Source organism: Diabrotica virgifera, chromosome 2, assembly GCF_917563875.1.
Source record: "Diabrotica virgifera virgifera chromosome 2, PGI_DIABVI_V3a".
Taxonomy (NCBI): domain Eukaryota; kingdom Metazoa; phylum Arthropoda; class Insecta; order Coleoptera; family Chrysomelidae; genus Diabrotica; species Diabrotica virgifera.
The window spans coordinates 23934493-23951949 of NC_065444.1; positions in this window are offsets into that span (position 1 = coordinate 23934493).

Genomic DNA, 17457 nt, shown 5'->3' on the forward strand with positions numbered 1-17457 from the left:
CTAGTCGCGAAATAGCATCCGCACTAAACTGTAATCAATCTACAGTAATTAGAGTCATTAAGAAGTATGCTGAACAAGGAAAAATCGACGACAGACCGCGTATTTGGTAAGATGATGCAGGACTTTTAACACCACTGTATATATTTTTGGACTTATTAATATAGAAAAAAAATGAATGTGTGTACTTTGTGTGTATGCACGTAAGAAGTTATACTTTTATTATTATGATTTCAACGAAAAAAATAAATTTTAAACATTGTAATTGTATTTTTGTTTAAATATTAAACTAATTTTAATTCTTAAAATAATACCAAAAATTAAAAATAACGTTAATACGTCATTTTTTATTAACTGTAGCCTCCTCGTAATTGCTTTTCTATTGAGAAATCGTAGAAAATCTAAAAAACGTCAGATTTTTTACCCAAATGTTTAATTTTAATAGAAGTATAACTTCTTACATGCGTACAGAGTACACACACATTCTTTTTTTATTTAGCTTAATGCCTCTACAACTAATGGCCATTGGTATGGTACAGTTATTTCATATAAGATTAATCACATACCTGGTGTAATGTGTGGTGCGTGTTCTGAGTAAATGTCTTGTTACTTCACACAGTTGACTGCATTGTCTTTACAAAGAGATGCTAATTATATCCTAACGTCTGCAGTTCCTCCGGTAAGTAATGATTCCACAAGGAAAAAACTATAATAAGCGATGATCTATAAAAATCGAAAAAATAAGTTCAACTTGCAACACTTCTGCTTCTTCTCATATTCTATGGCCCTCTCCGGCGTCGAAATGAGATTCTGGTCTCATCTCGTTTTTAGTTTGTAGGTATATTATTGCTGTTTTTCTGTACTCAGGTTTGGTACGAGTATCTTCTGCTACGACTACCCTATGCTGTAGTCCTATTTCTTGCTTCTTTTTTTGTTTCGTTTTTTATTACCTTTGTTAATTATTTCGTATGTACTTTATAATCTATTAAACTTTTGGCATTTCTTTCTTCTGCTATAAACGTATAGGTACTTATATTCGTTGTTGGTAATAGGTGTTTTCTTTCAATCTTTAAATCATTACTTTCTGCAGAATTCAATCATTCTTATTCCATTTCTGTTTAGGGTTTCCTCTCCGTATTTTCCCATATAGACCATCCCTTTATTATGATCTTTGCCTACTCTGGCGTCGAATCACCCATTTTCCATGTTTTGAGCACATAAACTCAACTGCAGATAGGTACCTACATATGTGAAGAACTATTTTTCATTTATTTTTTCCGTTTTTTCAAATACTATGTCATGTGGGCCATTTTCCTACCGAAACACACTTTGAATTCGAAAAAACTGCATTTTTCGTTTATTTTTTCATATAGTCCTGTCGCCAGGGGGTACAACGGCCTCCTTAATTCAGATGGACTTACCCAAGTTTTTTTTATGTATTTTGACCCGTAGAACACGAATTTTTTGGGTAACAGTTAATCCGGATGCCTATAAGATTGTTATAAACAAAGAACTTGAGGAATTACATAACAGCAATTTTTCGCAAAACAAAACATTTTTTGGGTGAGTCTAAGCAAAAAATGTTCTTACAAGTTTTTTCGTAGGATGCATAGTTTTCGAGATAAACGCGGTTCAACTTTCAAAAAATCGAAAAATTGCAATTTTTGAACCCGAATAACTGTTGATTAAAAAATAAAAGAGCAATTCTGCTTATGGCATTGGAAAGTTCAAGTCAAATTCTATCGGATTCGATTATTTGCATTGCTAAAAATTAATTTTTTTATTGTTAAACAAAGCTATAAACACGTAGTTACAAGCTACAGAAATGATATACTTAAGAAAAGTGGTGGGAGCAAGAAGATTAGACAAAAGAAGAAACGAAGATATAAGACATGAATTACAGGTAAAATCGCTCAACGAAAGAGTTGAAGGAAAGAAGTTAAAATGGGCTAGACACGTGAAAATGACATGGGAGGCCAAAGCAGTGGGTAAAAGCACGAGGGGCAGACCAAGGAAAAGCTGGAACACTAGTGTAAACGAAATACTTAAGAAAAGAGGAACATCGTGGCAAGAAGCAAAAGTTTTAGCAGCAGATAGGAAGAAGTGGCGGAAATTTGTAGAGAGTATTATATAAAGGAGGAATTCTCGACACCTAATGGTAAAAGAGGCAATCGATTATGTATGTATATATGTATAAAAACGTAGTGTTTCCCGTGCCCAATGCATGCGTTTTAACGTACGTAATCTACGTAGAAATTGTCTGTATGAGCGCCTATTTATTCGAATTTAAATGAGAAATGCATTAAAAACATCATTCAAGCACTATGTCTTTATAGCTTTGTTTAGCAATAAAAAAATTATAATTTAGCAATGAAAATAATCAAAACCGATATAATTTGACTTGAACTTTCCCATACGGTAAGTATATTTTGCTATTTTATTTTTTAATCAAACTAGTTTAGCAACTATTCTTATTTAAATTATATTGACATAATGGATTATTTTACAAAAAAAGAATGTGTGTGTACTTTGTACGCACGTGAGAAGTTATACTTCTATTATATGATTTAAACGAAATTAATATACATTTTATTTATATTTTGTTTAAATATTAAACTAATTTATACTTACTACTTCTCAAACATTTTTATTAGAACAGTGCCAAAAATTAAAATAATAAAAGAATAAAACACACACAAACACATTAAACAAGCCACAAATGATGTCTGAACATTAATTGTCGAAAAATTTTTTAACTAAATACGTATTTTCTGAAAATACAATTATATAATAAATATACTTACAATCTACAATCATAAAATGTATTAAAAAAAACAAAAAAGAAAGTTTCTATTGGGACTTGAACCAGCGCTGATAAGAGCGGTTGGTATTGGAATTCATTCGCCTTCTCCGCTTAGCCACGGACACTATGTGTCATTATTTACGAAGATCGACTAACTAAACGGATTAAACTTGTGATATTTTGATATTTAGAAAATTGATCAAATTATTTTAATTTTGAATTGAAATGATTTAGAATTGAAAAAATACAACAAAACATAGAGTAAAAAAACAATATATTAGGTGAATATTGATAAAAATTTTGATGGTAATCAAATTATATAAATAAAAGTATTACATACTATGTATTTTGGCAGATCAAATAGGTAGGTTTATACTCATGATACATTAACAATTATTACGTACCTGTTGCTTTTAAAAACTATTTAAAAGTCACCACAATATTATAAACTTTTTTGTTTCTGTCCTCACAACAATAAAACTAATATATTATACATTTGTTTACCTTTACCTTTACCTCCAAACCACAGCTGCCATATCGGATAATTTTTGACATGTCATTTTAACATCCAATCAGAACAAAGTTATAATGCGCATGCGCCGGGCTGATAGGTTTTAACATATAAAAAAATCACCCTCTATCGCCGGTAAAGAAGTATAACTTCAAAAAGTCGCATAATTGCAAACGTCCTGCTACATACCCTTTTACACAAGGGAATTTTCCGAACCTCAATTTCGATGCTCGACCCACGTACCAACCAAATGTACATTTATACCACTGTCACATCTCGACAATACGTAACCTAAAAGATCAGGACATCAGTAACCTTCACTATTCACTTGTCGATCACTCCATATAAACCAACTTCTTTCTCATGTGACTTGAAGTTGGACATCGAACAGACATATAGTCCAGGAAGTTGCTACCAACTTTAAAATAAAATATTGTATTAGATGTATCTTTTTAAATATGTATAATAAGATTAGTAAAAATTTCTGTTGAAATGTGCATAAGCGAATGATGGTGTTTTCTGCATCGAAACTAAATCTTAAACTATCTTTACCTTCGTTTACTGACAAATTGAGTACTAGGAATCAAATCCGTTGGAGTTTTAGTTAAATAAATTGACGCGTTGAGGAATGCAAATTGTAAATTCCCTACATCTATTCATTGATCGTCCGTTTGCTTTGCAAAGTAAAGAAAGCTGGGATTTAAGCTGTGACCAGAATTTGTTGTCCAACGTAAGAAATCTTTAGATCTTTGGCTTTTCGGATGTTGTTTTGTTTATATTGAATCTGATCTGAATCACTAAACACTAAGTATATCAGACATCGTCATGTAGACCATCTGCATCATTTACTCTGAGTAATTTAGGACAACATATAATAATAATATCATGAATAATAATGAATAATATCATGAATAATAATAATATCATGAATAATATCATGAATAATAATATATACGAAACTGGCATTAGAGAAGAAGATTCGCTGAGTCCATTAATATTTAATTTGTTAATGGATGAAATCATAAAGAAAGGTAACAAAGAAGAGAATAGAGAATGGAAGAAAAGGCAATAAAGATAATATGCTACGCCGACGATGCCATAATAACAGTAAAAAATGAAGAAGTAAAGGAAGAATTAAGGTAATTAAAAAATAGAAAATCTCCAGGAGAGGACAGAATATCAAACGAACTCTTAAAGTACGGGGAACAAGATCTGACTAAACAACTATTAAAACTAATATAAAAAATAATAGAACAAAACAGAATTACCACAAGCATCCTAATACCACTCTTCAAAAGAGGAGACAAATCGGACCCGAAGAATTACAGACGAATTAACTTATGAAATACAACATAAAAAAGTAATTGGACTTCGTAAGTCCTAGGTTTTCACCCAAAGTAATCGAAAGTAGAACTGGAAGACGATATTTGAATTTTACGTGTAACTTTGAGTGGATTGATATATGAATTTACTAATTTTGAGTCATTTTTACTAAACTTTGACATTTGTCACCTCATTTGTAATTCAACCCGGTATAATGGCGGAGGAGTTATATTGGCGGTCGTACGGACCGACAGAAAGATTGCCTAGGTCAAATATCTCACCTTTAGTACCATCCTTGGATTATAAGCTTTCATTTGACACCTCGTTTATCATTCTAGCTGGTATAATGATAGAGGAGTAATATTCGCGGTCGGACGGACCGACGGACAGACCGCCTAGGTCAAATATCTCACCTTTAGTACCATCCTTGGATTATCAGCTTTCATTTGACACCTCATTTGTCATTCTACCTGGTATAATGACGGAGAAGTTATATTCGCGGTCGTACGGACCGACGGAAAGACAGCCTAGGTCAAATATCTCACCTTTAGTACCATCCTTGGATCATAAGCTTTTATTTGACACCTCATTTATCATTCTACCTGGTATAATGATGGAGGAGTTATATTCGAAGTCGTACGGACCGACGGAAAGACAGCCTAGGTCAAATATCTCACCTTTATTATCATCCTTGGATTAAAAGCTTTCATTTGACACCTCATTTGTCATTCTACCTGGTATAATGATGGAGGAGTTATATTCGCGGTCAGACAGACCGACGGACAGACCGCCAATGTCAAATATCTCACCTTTAGTACCATCCTTGGATTATCAGCTTTCATTTGACACCTCATTTGTCATTCTACCTGGTATAATGACGGAGGAGTTATATTCCCGGTCGTACGGACCGACGGAAAGACAGCCTGGGTGAAATATCTCACCTTTAGTACCATCCTTGGATTATCAGCTTTCATTTGACACCTCATTTGTCATTCTACCTGGTATAATGACGGAGAAGTTATATTCGCGGTCGTACGGACCGACCGAAAGACAGCCTAGGTCAAATATCTCACCTTTAGTACCATCCTTGGATTATAAGCTTTTATTTGACACCTCATTTATCATTCAAGCTGGTATAATAATGGAGGAGTTATATTCGCGGTCGGAGGGACCGACGCACAGACCGCCTAAGTCAAATATGTCACCTTAGTACCATCCTTGGATTATAAGCTTTCATTTGACACCTCATTTGTCATTCTACCTGGTATATTGACGGAGGAGTTATATTCGTGGTCGTACGGACCGACGGAAAGACAGCCTAGGTCAAATATCTCACCTTTAGTACCATCCTTGGATTATAAGCTTTCATTTGACACCTCATTTGTCATTCTACCTGGTATAATGATGGAGGAGTTATATTCGCGGTCGGACAGACCGACGGACAGACCGCCAAGGTCAAATATCTCACCTTTAGTACCATCCTTGGATTATCAGCTTTCAGTTGACACCTCATTTGTCATTCTAGCTGATATATTGACGGATGAGTTGTGATTACAGGCAGACGGACGGACAGACGGACGTGGATAATACAAAGTTTTCACATTTTTTCAAAATTGGGTGAAAACAAAATTAACAACCAAAGTGATAACAAACAAACTGAATGAAATTTTACCATTAGCGGAAGAACAACAACGTTTTAGGTCGGGAAGATCATGTACTGACGCTATGTTTATAATGAGGCAAACTTAAGAAATCGTTAGAATACAACAGAAGCACGCAAGACCTAATATTCACATTAAGACAAGTAAGTGAGAAGGTAATCAAGAAGAATAGAGAGATACATATGTGCTTCATTGACCTGAAAAAGGCGTTTGACAGAATGCGAAGAAAGGACGTATGGAAGACACTAAAAGAAAGGGGCGTCGACAGACACATAATAGAAGTAATAAAGGATATGTACAAAAATATTACAAATGCAATAAGAACCAATGACGAGGAATCCAGAGAATTTACTACAAGTCAAGGCGTTAAACAGGGATGCGTGCTGAATCCACTGCTATTCTCAGTGGTACTGGATGAAGCGATAAAGAATGCCAAGAGAAGAATGAGAAAACTAACATTAGAATACTGGCAAATGAAACGGACTCAACTATCGGAGCTACTATTCACAGACGACATGGTATTGATAGCAGAAAACAGAGAAGACCTACAGAACAATCTTGAAATCCTAGAAGAAGAACTATCAAACATAAATATGAAAATTAATACAGACAAAACAAAAACAATGATAATTTCAAATACGAAGAAGACACACGCAATAGAATTAGACGGGAAACAACTAGAGCAAGTGGAATATTTTAAATACCTAGGAGTAATAATCGAAGCAAATGGTAAACAAGACATGGAAATAAACGAGAGAATGGGACGAACAGGAAGCTTATTTAACGCTATGAAAACAACATTTTTGGGGAAAAAAGAGATACCGGAGAAAGTAAAACGGCAGTCGTTAAATCAGTAGTTAGACCAACAATCATGTATAGCAGCGAGACATGGACATTGACGGGGAGACAAAAATCCAGAGTCAATGCTATGGAAATGAGGTTCCTGAGGAAAATAACAAACAGAAAGAGGACAGACAAAATACGAAACGAAACAATTAGACAAAACCTAAAACTGGAACAAATCAATGAAAAAATAGTGGAGGGACAACTTAGATGGTTCGGGCACGTGTGTAGAATGTCGAACGAGAGGCTTACAAAACGAGTGTTCGAAACGAGAGTGCAGGGGAAAAACAAAAGAGGAAGACCAAGAGTTATGTGGGTAGATGAAATCAGGAAAGAAGTCGAGAGGAAGGGATTGACATTGGAAAGTGCAAGAAACCTAACGCAAGATCGGAAAGCATGGAGACTACAATGCCAAACTCAACTCCACCAGCCTTACACCTAAAGGTAGAAAGGCATAGGACTAAGTAAGTACTAAGTAGAATACAACAAACCGGCATATTTGTATTTCGTGGACCTTAAGAAAGCATTTGACAAAAGGACGTTATCCATTTGTTATACTCAAGAGAGGTACCTCTAGGAATAATTAAAACGATCGAAAACATCTACCAGAACAACACAATAAAAATAAAAGTAGAAGATGAACTAACTGACCCAAATGAAGCTGGCAATGGGATAGGACGGGGAGATTCCTTGAGGCCATTATTGTTCAACCTGATCATGGATGAAATAATAAAAAAAGTAAGAACAACAAAAGGATACCAAATGGGAGAAAAACAACTTAAAATAATCTGCTATGCAGACGATGCAATACTAATCTCTCAAAGTGAAGATGATTTACAACGTATGCTGCACCAATTTAACATAACCGCCAGAAAATTTAACATGTTAATTTCACCAAAAAATACAAAATGTATGGTTGCTGGAGCTGAAGGGTCAGCTAATAGACCAAGTGATATATGACAAGTGAGTTTAAATATCTAGGCATCACACTATCTAGGTACGGAAGGCCCGAAACAGAAGTGGAAGATCAAGTGAATAGAGCAAACAGAGCCACCGGTTCCCTGAATGACACAATATGGAGAAATAAAAATATCGGAAAAGAAATGAAAGACAGAATTTACAAAGCAGTCATCAGACCATAATCCCATACGTGGCAGAAACACGATCCGACACAGAGAGGACAAAAAGATTACTCGAAACAGCAGAGATGAAAACCCTTCGAAAAATCGATGGTAATACTCTATGGGACATGCCACATTGTTTGATTTGCTTGTCTAGATAATTGCTAAGAAGAAATGCATTCAATGTGCGTCCCCGTTTAGGATTTTGTCCTCTTCAGGGTTTGTAGTGATTGTATTGTGTGGCAGTAAAAGCAAACAGTCCGAAAAACACACTGGGGCAAGTGTCGTGTCCTGGTGTTTTTCCTTGGTTATGCCGGACGGTGGTGTCCAGAAGGCCAGAAGTCAACAGAGAAGAAAGTTTTGATGGATTGTTGTTGGTTCCATAGACATTTACGTGTACTGTCCGTGCTTCGCTCTCGACCAGTCTCCCTAGAAACCATTGTACAACGACAGGCGAACCTGCGTCCCTCGTGGGCGGTCAGGAGATGGCTTTTGAGCGAAGCGTGGACAGTGAGCGTTCGAGTGGAGAAAATAGTTGCGGCTATTTTCTTGGGACGAACAGGTATAATTGTGCAATGAAGTTGGGAAACCGCAAAAAACCAACTTCTCCCTGTTCGGGGTAGGGAAGAGGATATGTTATAGGTGGGTACGGAAGGCTAACGGAGTAGCCTCGAGGATGTTTTCGTACTCTGCCGGGAGTTCGTCAATGCATGTTTGCATTAGAGCAGACGGTAAATTAATCTTTTTGCGTTTGGGCGTTCGGCAGAGTACGTGGCCGGAAGATGAACAGGAACATTTGAGAGAATCTTGTGTGTCGGAGGGGGGGGGGCGTTGATTACTTTGATTGTGAAGTTCCTGTTCAGAGAGTTTATTCTCTCGGTGATTTTGGGGATGTTTGAGATGTTATGGATTTCGTTTGAGGGGTATCGCCAGTGCTCATAGTTGCATCTACGCAAGATTCTACGTTCTGCCCCCAGCAACCTCTCTTGTTTTGCTCTAGCGCAAAGAGAGTAGAGGCATGATTTGTACTCCATGACGGGTCGAATAAAGGTCTTGTAAGTGTGAATGAGAGTCTTCTTGTGTGTCTTGCCAATTTTTCCAGACAGAGGGTTGAGAAGTCTGGCCCTGTTCCTTACCCTATCTAAAGTTGCCTTTAGATCTATGGGACAGAGCGAGAAGTACAGATATACGACGGAGATGCAAGGTGAACAACATTAATAACCGGGTAAGAAACAGAAGAATAGAATGGGAATGACCACATAAGCCGTAGAAGATCGTTGGGACGACCGAGAAAAAGATGGTCAGACAACGTCAAATTCTGAAACAAAAAAGTACGTAAATATAATGAAAAAAACATTGATTCAAAAACAGGGAGCATTAATTTTCGTCCGAAGATCAGTATCATTGGTTCAATGTAAGTAGATACATTAACTAATGCTCAAAAACATTAACCAATAAAAAGTTCGTTAATATTACGAAATTCATGTTATAGTCATATTATGACTCTAACAATGATCTCATTATTATCTATCGCAGTATCAGCCTTATCAATGGTGTGCCCGGCATGCCCAAACAAAAATTCCATTTAAAAATATTAAGAACAGACTTCCTTTGTTCAAGCTGATTTTCGTTGTATTATATTTGCCGTTAGTTGTGTGTGATAACACTTTAAAAAGCAAAATTGCAATTTTTATAATCGCTTCACCTATGTGTATTATTTGAAACAGTAAATTATTTACTGTTTGGTTTCGGACATTTTCTTGTAATCTATTTTTTACCTATAAATTATATTTTATAGGTGAGATAAATTATTTAAGCCCCACAATTCAATTTGAGATTATTAGTTAACTTGGAATACTGCAGTTAGCGAAAGAATTCTCCGAAATTAAAAAAGCTCCATTTATGGCGATAAATATACAGGGTGTCCCGAAAAGATTGGTCATAGATTATACTACAAATTATGGGGTCAAAAATAGGTTGATTTAACCTCGCTTACCTATATACAATAGTGCATACAAAAAAAGTTACAGCCCTTTGAAGTTACAAAATGAAAATCGATTTTTTTACTTGAACTTAACTCTTGAGATTTTTTATTGAAAATGGGCATGTGGCATTCTTATGGCAGGAACATCTTAAAAAAAACAACAGTGAAATTTGTACACCCCACAAAAATGTTATAAAAATGTTAATGTTAAAAACGGGCTTTTCGAGAAAGTACTAAGAGACAAAAAAGTTTTAAAAACATTGTATTTAACTAACGGTAGCACAATAATAATTTAATTGGAACGTACACAAAAGTTTGCGGGAATATAGGGGAACAAAACCTCCATAAAATTTTTATGGGGTGGACAAATTTCACTATAATTTTTTTAAGATGCTCCTGCCATAAAAATGCTACGTGTCCATTTTCAATAAAAAATCTCCAATAGTTTTAGATATATTGGAGAAAATTGATTTTCATTTTATAACTTCAAAAAGCTGTAACTTTTTTTATGTACACATTTTTATTAAAGTAAGTTAGGTTCAATCAACCTACTTTTGAGCCTAGAATCTGTGGTATAATTTGTGACCAATCTTTTCGGGACACTCTGTATAATAAAACTTAAGTCTTGTCAAAAACTTACCAATTTTCTGTAGTTTTTCCATATGTGTCAATAGTAGAAAATAATGAGTGTGTACCGAAAGAAACCAAAATTTGCGAGTTTTTTTGGAGTTAATAGGGAGTTTTTGTGCACACAAATACGTAAACGTAACCCATCTTTTTGACATATACGCTTGCGCATTAATGGTTGAACTCCCGTATCGCGATACGTATTACCTAAAGTAGCGCTCTGATACGTACGTGAGAACGCATCCCTATCGAGACGAAAGTCACCGAATGCACACGAGGATCTTGCCCGATTGGCGATTACCTACCAATGGCTACCACTACCAAATGAACATTTCATCAGCGTAGTACCCGTTTATAAATATTTAAGGTTATATTGGTTATTGGTTCTATTTGAGTAAAATTATTCTGTGTTTGTAATTGGAAATTGGAACTTCATAATAGATTTAAAATTTTATTGTTTTCAAGTTGTCTATTAATAAAGCAAAACAAACAAATCTTGTATTAATTTAAGAAATACAGTGATCACCACAATTAATAACTTGATAAATAAATGACCTAATTTATGTAAAATTTTCAAATAAATATGAACAAACTATTTACATTATACTGGAATTCTGATGTAGGTACAATAATTTACAACTAAAAAGTAGGTATAAACAAAAATAAAAAAATTTTAACCTAAGGAAAAATAATATTTTTATATTTAAATAGAAGCAATAAAAACCATACAATTTCATCATTAATTTATCTTTTTTTACATTTGTATATTAATTGTATATTGTGTGAACATTGTTTTATTTTTTTAATGTCAACGGAATTTAAAAATTACTTTACGATTTTCTTTACGTTACGTTAAGGCAGTCACAAAAACTACCTATTTTAACGTTCATCCTCTACGACACGTTAGTGGCTTTACGTATACGGAGATGCGTTACGTTACGTAGCAACAAAAACTCCCTATTATCAGTAGCTGATTTCAGTGCATAAGAGCTTAGAACTTAAAACTCTTATTTTGAATACTCTGACAGAATATGGAATTGATTTTATCTAAAAGAAGGCAGGATTATGATGAAGCACACGATAGGCCTCTGTAGGACTAACTACATCACTGTTAAAATGATGTACTTTATCATTTAAGGGACTTTCGGCCCTCTGTACCTAATAATGCAATCTTTCATTGTGCGTTTAAATTTTTCAAAAATGCTTATTAGTTTTCTCAGGATTCAAAAAAACTGAATGCATTTAAAACACATTGGAGCGACATTTTGCGCCTATGCCCTCATATCAAAAAGTGTGTTTCTTAATTCAATAAACAAGGTGTTAATTTCAAGAACACTGTACATTAGTGCAACGTTTTATATTCATTAATTTAAACATATAATCCTAACGTATAGTTTCATATTTACAATGAACAACTTATTAGTATTACGAAAATAATCGTCGGATCAATAAAACGGTTCATTGAATTAAAAATTATATTCATTATTTTTTAATGAATAGAATTAAATTGTAATAATGAACGTGATCATTACTCAATAACGTATGTTTATTGTATTAACGTACGTGTTTATTGTATTAACGAAATTTTCATTGAATCAATGTAAAAAAAGTCAATGATTGGCTTGGTACTATGTACAATATTTTTTTCAGTGTGAGGCTAAAAACCGAAGTAAAACAAGCATGAGCCGATTTACAAAGTAGGAAGAAGAAGAAGAAGATATAAAAATATCTATTTATGATTTCGTCCATGAATCTGATCTTAATCTCCCTGGGCACACAAAGAGACACGTTACTGACTTCAGGAACTCTCTTATTTTGCTCCAATTTTATTCATATTCACAATACTTAAAACAATGATTTTTCGATCTCTTTCGCGATATTAGATATTAATATTGCGATAAATTGACTTCATCACGACGAGAAACTGAAGCTAACCTATGTTTATCAGAACATAGTATGAAACGACAATTTTATGCTCCAATTCTAAGATATTTTCCAAACAGAAACTAGTTGTCGATCAAGATACGAATGACTGGAACTTTAGTATTCTAAGGTAGTTGTGTTTTTTTATGGTTAAATCTAGGCCACTGTACCGTTTTTATATTACTACTGCGGGATGTTGGTTTCAGACAATCAGAAAATTATGCTTTAGATATCCATCTACGGTATGGCCTCCTATTTGTTTTTTAAATAGTGTTCTTGTAGATACTTTATTCGCGTTTCAGGACAAATACTCGTTATGCGTATTTGCAAGATAGCGGAGTATTACCAGACACATTGATTACTTCCCCTTTTACTGCACATAAAAAACTATAGAATGTGAAAATCAAGGAACAATAAGTTGTTATCTACAAAAATTATTTTTCTTATTTGAAAGCATATATAACAGCATAATATACAAAGATTAGATGAACTAATAGACAAGGCGAAAACGGCGGGTTCGTTGGAAAAAATATTCCCATGAGATTTTTTTGCATAATCACATTCGTCAGTCACCCCAGAATAAGGTGCAAGAAGTCACTCACGTGAAAAGTGGTCAAAATTTTTTTAACAATTTTTTTTAATCGAATTGCAAAAATCCATATTTTTGATCAGGACAAATTTAAGTTTTTTGGGCCATTCTGGACAAAAAAGGTGTCTTGTAATTTTTCTCTAAAGTTGATTGTTTTCGAGTTATAAGCAATTTAAAATTTGAAAAACGCGAATATTGCCATTTTTAAGACTTAATAACTGGGTTAAAAATTATTATTATTAAAGTCAGAAAGTCACTAAATCAAAGTTTAAAGCCCTCCTACGTGATGCTAAAGAAATTTTTGTCAATAATTTATTACTACGCTGTTATTTTTAATTATTTACAATAAGCGGTAACATCGTATTGACGCGGCTGTAAATGTGAGTGCGAGTAAGATGCACCATTGACTGCCGGAATGGCATCTCTCTCGCACTCACCTTTGACGGACGCCTAATACGTGCATGGCGCTCATTATTATTACTTAAAAATAACAGCTTAGTAATAAAATAATGATAAAAATTTCTTTAAGCTTTAAACGCTCTAAGGGAACTTTAAACGGTGATTTAGTCACTTTCTAACTTTCATAATAATAACTTTTAAACTAGTTATTAAGGCTTGAAAATCGCCATTTTTCGTTTTTTTCAATTTTAAATTGCGTATAACTCGAAAACGACAAACTTTAGAGAAAAATTATAAGAGACCTTTTTTATCCAGAATGGTACAAAAAACCTTAAAAAAATTTGTCTGGGCCGAAAATATTGATTTTTACAATTAGATTTAAAAAAAAATGTTAAAAAAAAAATTTGACCACTTTTCACGTGGGCGACTTCTTGAACCTTATTCTGGAATGTCTTAAGAATGTGATTATGCAAAAAAATCTCATGGGAATATTATTTCCAACGAACCCGCAGCTTTGCCTTGTCTATAATGTGGAACATCCAGTTCCGATTTCGCACTGGAATGGAAATTAGAGAGGCTATATATAGCTTATAGTGTTAACACACTATAAGCTATATATTATTGGATATAAACAAAGATATATGTGCGAATTTTGAGGATTATTAAAAGTCATTCAATATAGTGAAACTTAGCCAAGAAAATGAAATATACAGTGCGTCCAAAAAGTAACGCATAAATTCATTATTTCGTAAACCGGTGACTTTGAGGAAAAATCCCGAAATAGGTCAATTTTTATTTTTAAATTACGATTTTTTGGCATATATATCATACTAGTGAAGCCATCCATCTGGGCGTGATGACGTAATCGATGATTTTTTTAAATGAGAATAGTGGTCACGTTCAGTGCTCAAAAAAAATTTAATTAAATTATTTAAGACGATAAGAAGATTTTAAAAAGAAGAATATGTGTAATTAAATTATTTAAGACGATAAGAAGATTTCAAAAAGAAGAATATGTGTAATTTATTTCATTCAAAATACATACATTTTCCTGTTGTCAGAAAACTGAAAAAAAATGTTTATTTGACAAATAAATATTATTTTTTACTTAAATTCAATGTTAAAGCTGCCACCCACCTCCCTCATGACAGTTTGAACATATTTGTTTAAGCGAAAATCAATGTTTATTTTTCAAATAAACATATATTTATCTGTTTTCTGACAATAGGAAAACGTATTTTGAATTAAATAAATTACATATATACTTCTTTCGGTCTCAAATATTTTAATAAAAAAAATTTTAACACCCTGTATAAATAATTATGTTAATGTTTATATTTTTGAATAGATAATTGAATACCCTTTCAAATGAGCTATCATATGACACCTATTCTTATTTTAAAAAATCATCGATTACGTCATCACGCTCAGATTGATGACGTCACTAGTATGATATATGTGATAAAAATCGCAATTTAAAAATAAAAATCGAAGTCGCCGGTTTACGAAATAATGAATTTAGGCGTTACTTGATGGACGCACTGTATAAAAGCGTGATAAATGAAACAAAAATATCATACAAAATCTGTATAATATACAATCGAAAAACCTCAAAATCAAACTAAGCATTCGGCAGGTATTCCCATTCTCTCTTTTTAGTGGTACTTTAAAAATGTTGACCATAGCTCTGATGATGGCTTTGTAAGCCGAAAGCGCTCAGCTAGGAATTTAAAAATAATTTTACACCTTAAAAATGTTCTTTCCCGTTATTTCACTTATAAAAACAATTTAAAACGTCTATCAGAGCAATAAGATGGAACTGGAATAAGAATAGATGAAGAACTTACTAAACCTACAGATACAGGCAATTGAATACGGCAGGGGATTCCCAATGCTATTTAGTCGAATCATGGATTAACTCATAAAGAGAGTCAATAAAGAAAGAGGATACAGAGATACGAAATTAAAATTCTCAGTTACGAAGACGATATAACATTGATAGACCAAACCTTCAACGACTCGTTCATAGATTTAATACAAGAGCAAAATAATCTAATCGTCTTGTAAGTATATATGTAAATCCCGTATACCAGAGTATACCAGATTCACAGTTATCTAAACGTATGCATAATTGTCGTCTAAAGGGTAAACCAAGCAATAAACACAGGGGGTTTCAAGAAGCTTTAAACTTTTAAAAGGGCCGTGCTAAATGCAGTATATACGAGAAGTTTACACGAGATATCCCGCTTTACATAGAAAATTAGAGTTATAAAATCATTTCCAATTTTTTTTCTTTTCAACAATAGAATATTTATAAGAGGAATTATTTTTATTACTTTACCATTATCTTTAAGAAGCTAATAGGAAGAAGACACTCTGTGAACCTTCTATACAAATTTAATTTAAAACGTACCAAAATAATAGTTATTTATTATATAAGTGTTAAAAGTACACGTTTATGGCACGCATGTGAAAGTTTGCAGAATGAGCGATAGCGAGTTCTGCAATTCACATGAGTGCCTTAAAAATGTACTTTTTAACACGCATATCATACAATATTTATTCTACAAACGTAATTACAGGACAATATCTAAAAAAAACTTTGACTTGAACTTGACTGACATTCCAATTTTATATTTTTTTGACATTACATCAAAATTGCATATACGGTCAATACGAACTGCAGTGCCTTAAAATTTTTTTAAAGCACTAGTGCCTTAAAGTAGCATTTTTAACTCGTATGGAGTGCTAAAAATTGCATTTTTAACACGGTTGTAGAAAAAACAGTTTATGAACCACTTTAAATTACATAATAGTCTAGTAAAATAAAATTACACTACATGTAAATCAAAATGTAAATTCGTACAGATTGAAACAAATTTTATATCAAAGTTTAGGTGGGTACAAAAGATATTTTCAAGAAAGTATCGAAATCATACAAGGGGATCATTGTTTAAATAATTAAAAAGGGGTCATTTTTGCATAAAAATTACTTTTTTAACTGCAGAGGTCATCCAATTCCTAATGAAGGTCTATAGGATTATTTTATTTAAAGTTGAAGGGTAAATCTTTCACATAAGACTTACTAAATTAAATTTGGCCCCCTATTTATTTAAATAATTATACATAAAACTTTAAAAACAAATTTAAAAAAAAATTATTTTTAGCGTTTTAAATAAGCACTATAAAATATCTTGTTTTACAAGATAAGTTGCGCTATGTTATCAGTATTAATCAAAAAAAATTGGTGCAAAAATATTCAATATTTTCTGAGATATTGAATTCGTTTTTTAAATATTAGTCTATTTTCAATTGCAAAAACGCGGTTGTTGCCAAAGAAATATTAACCTGTATTAAATCTTATTATTTTTATTTTTATGTATATTTTCAACAAATGTATTGATAAATTCAAATTTCAATTAAACTTCCCCTCTAAAATGGCATTTGAAAATTATTTAAATTTGTTTATAATTTTTTTTTTAATAGCGTCGCGGGGATTAAATATTTTGAAATGCCGTTTCGATAATTGGGTTTCTGGGAATTTTTCACTAATTAACAAATTTTTTGTCTTTTTTTCCTCTTCTTTTTTTTTTCTTGGAATTATATTACTACGGACCCTTTTTGGGTTAAGTTTCATTAAGAATGTCGAATCTCTAAGTTATATATTCTAGACCTA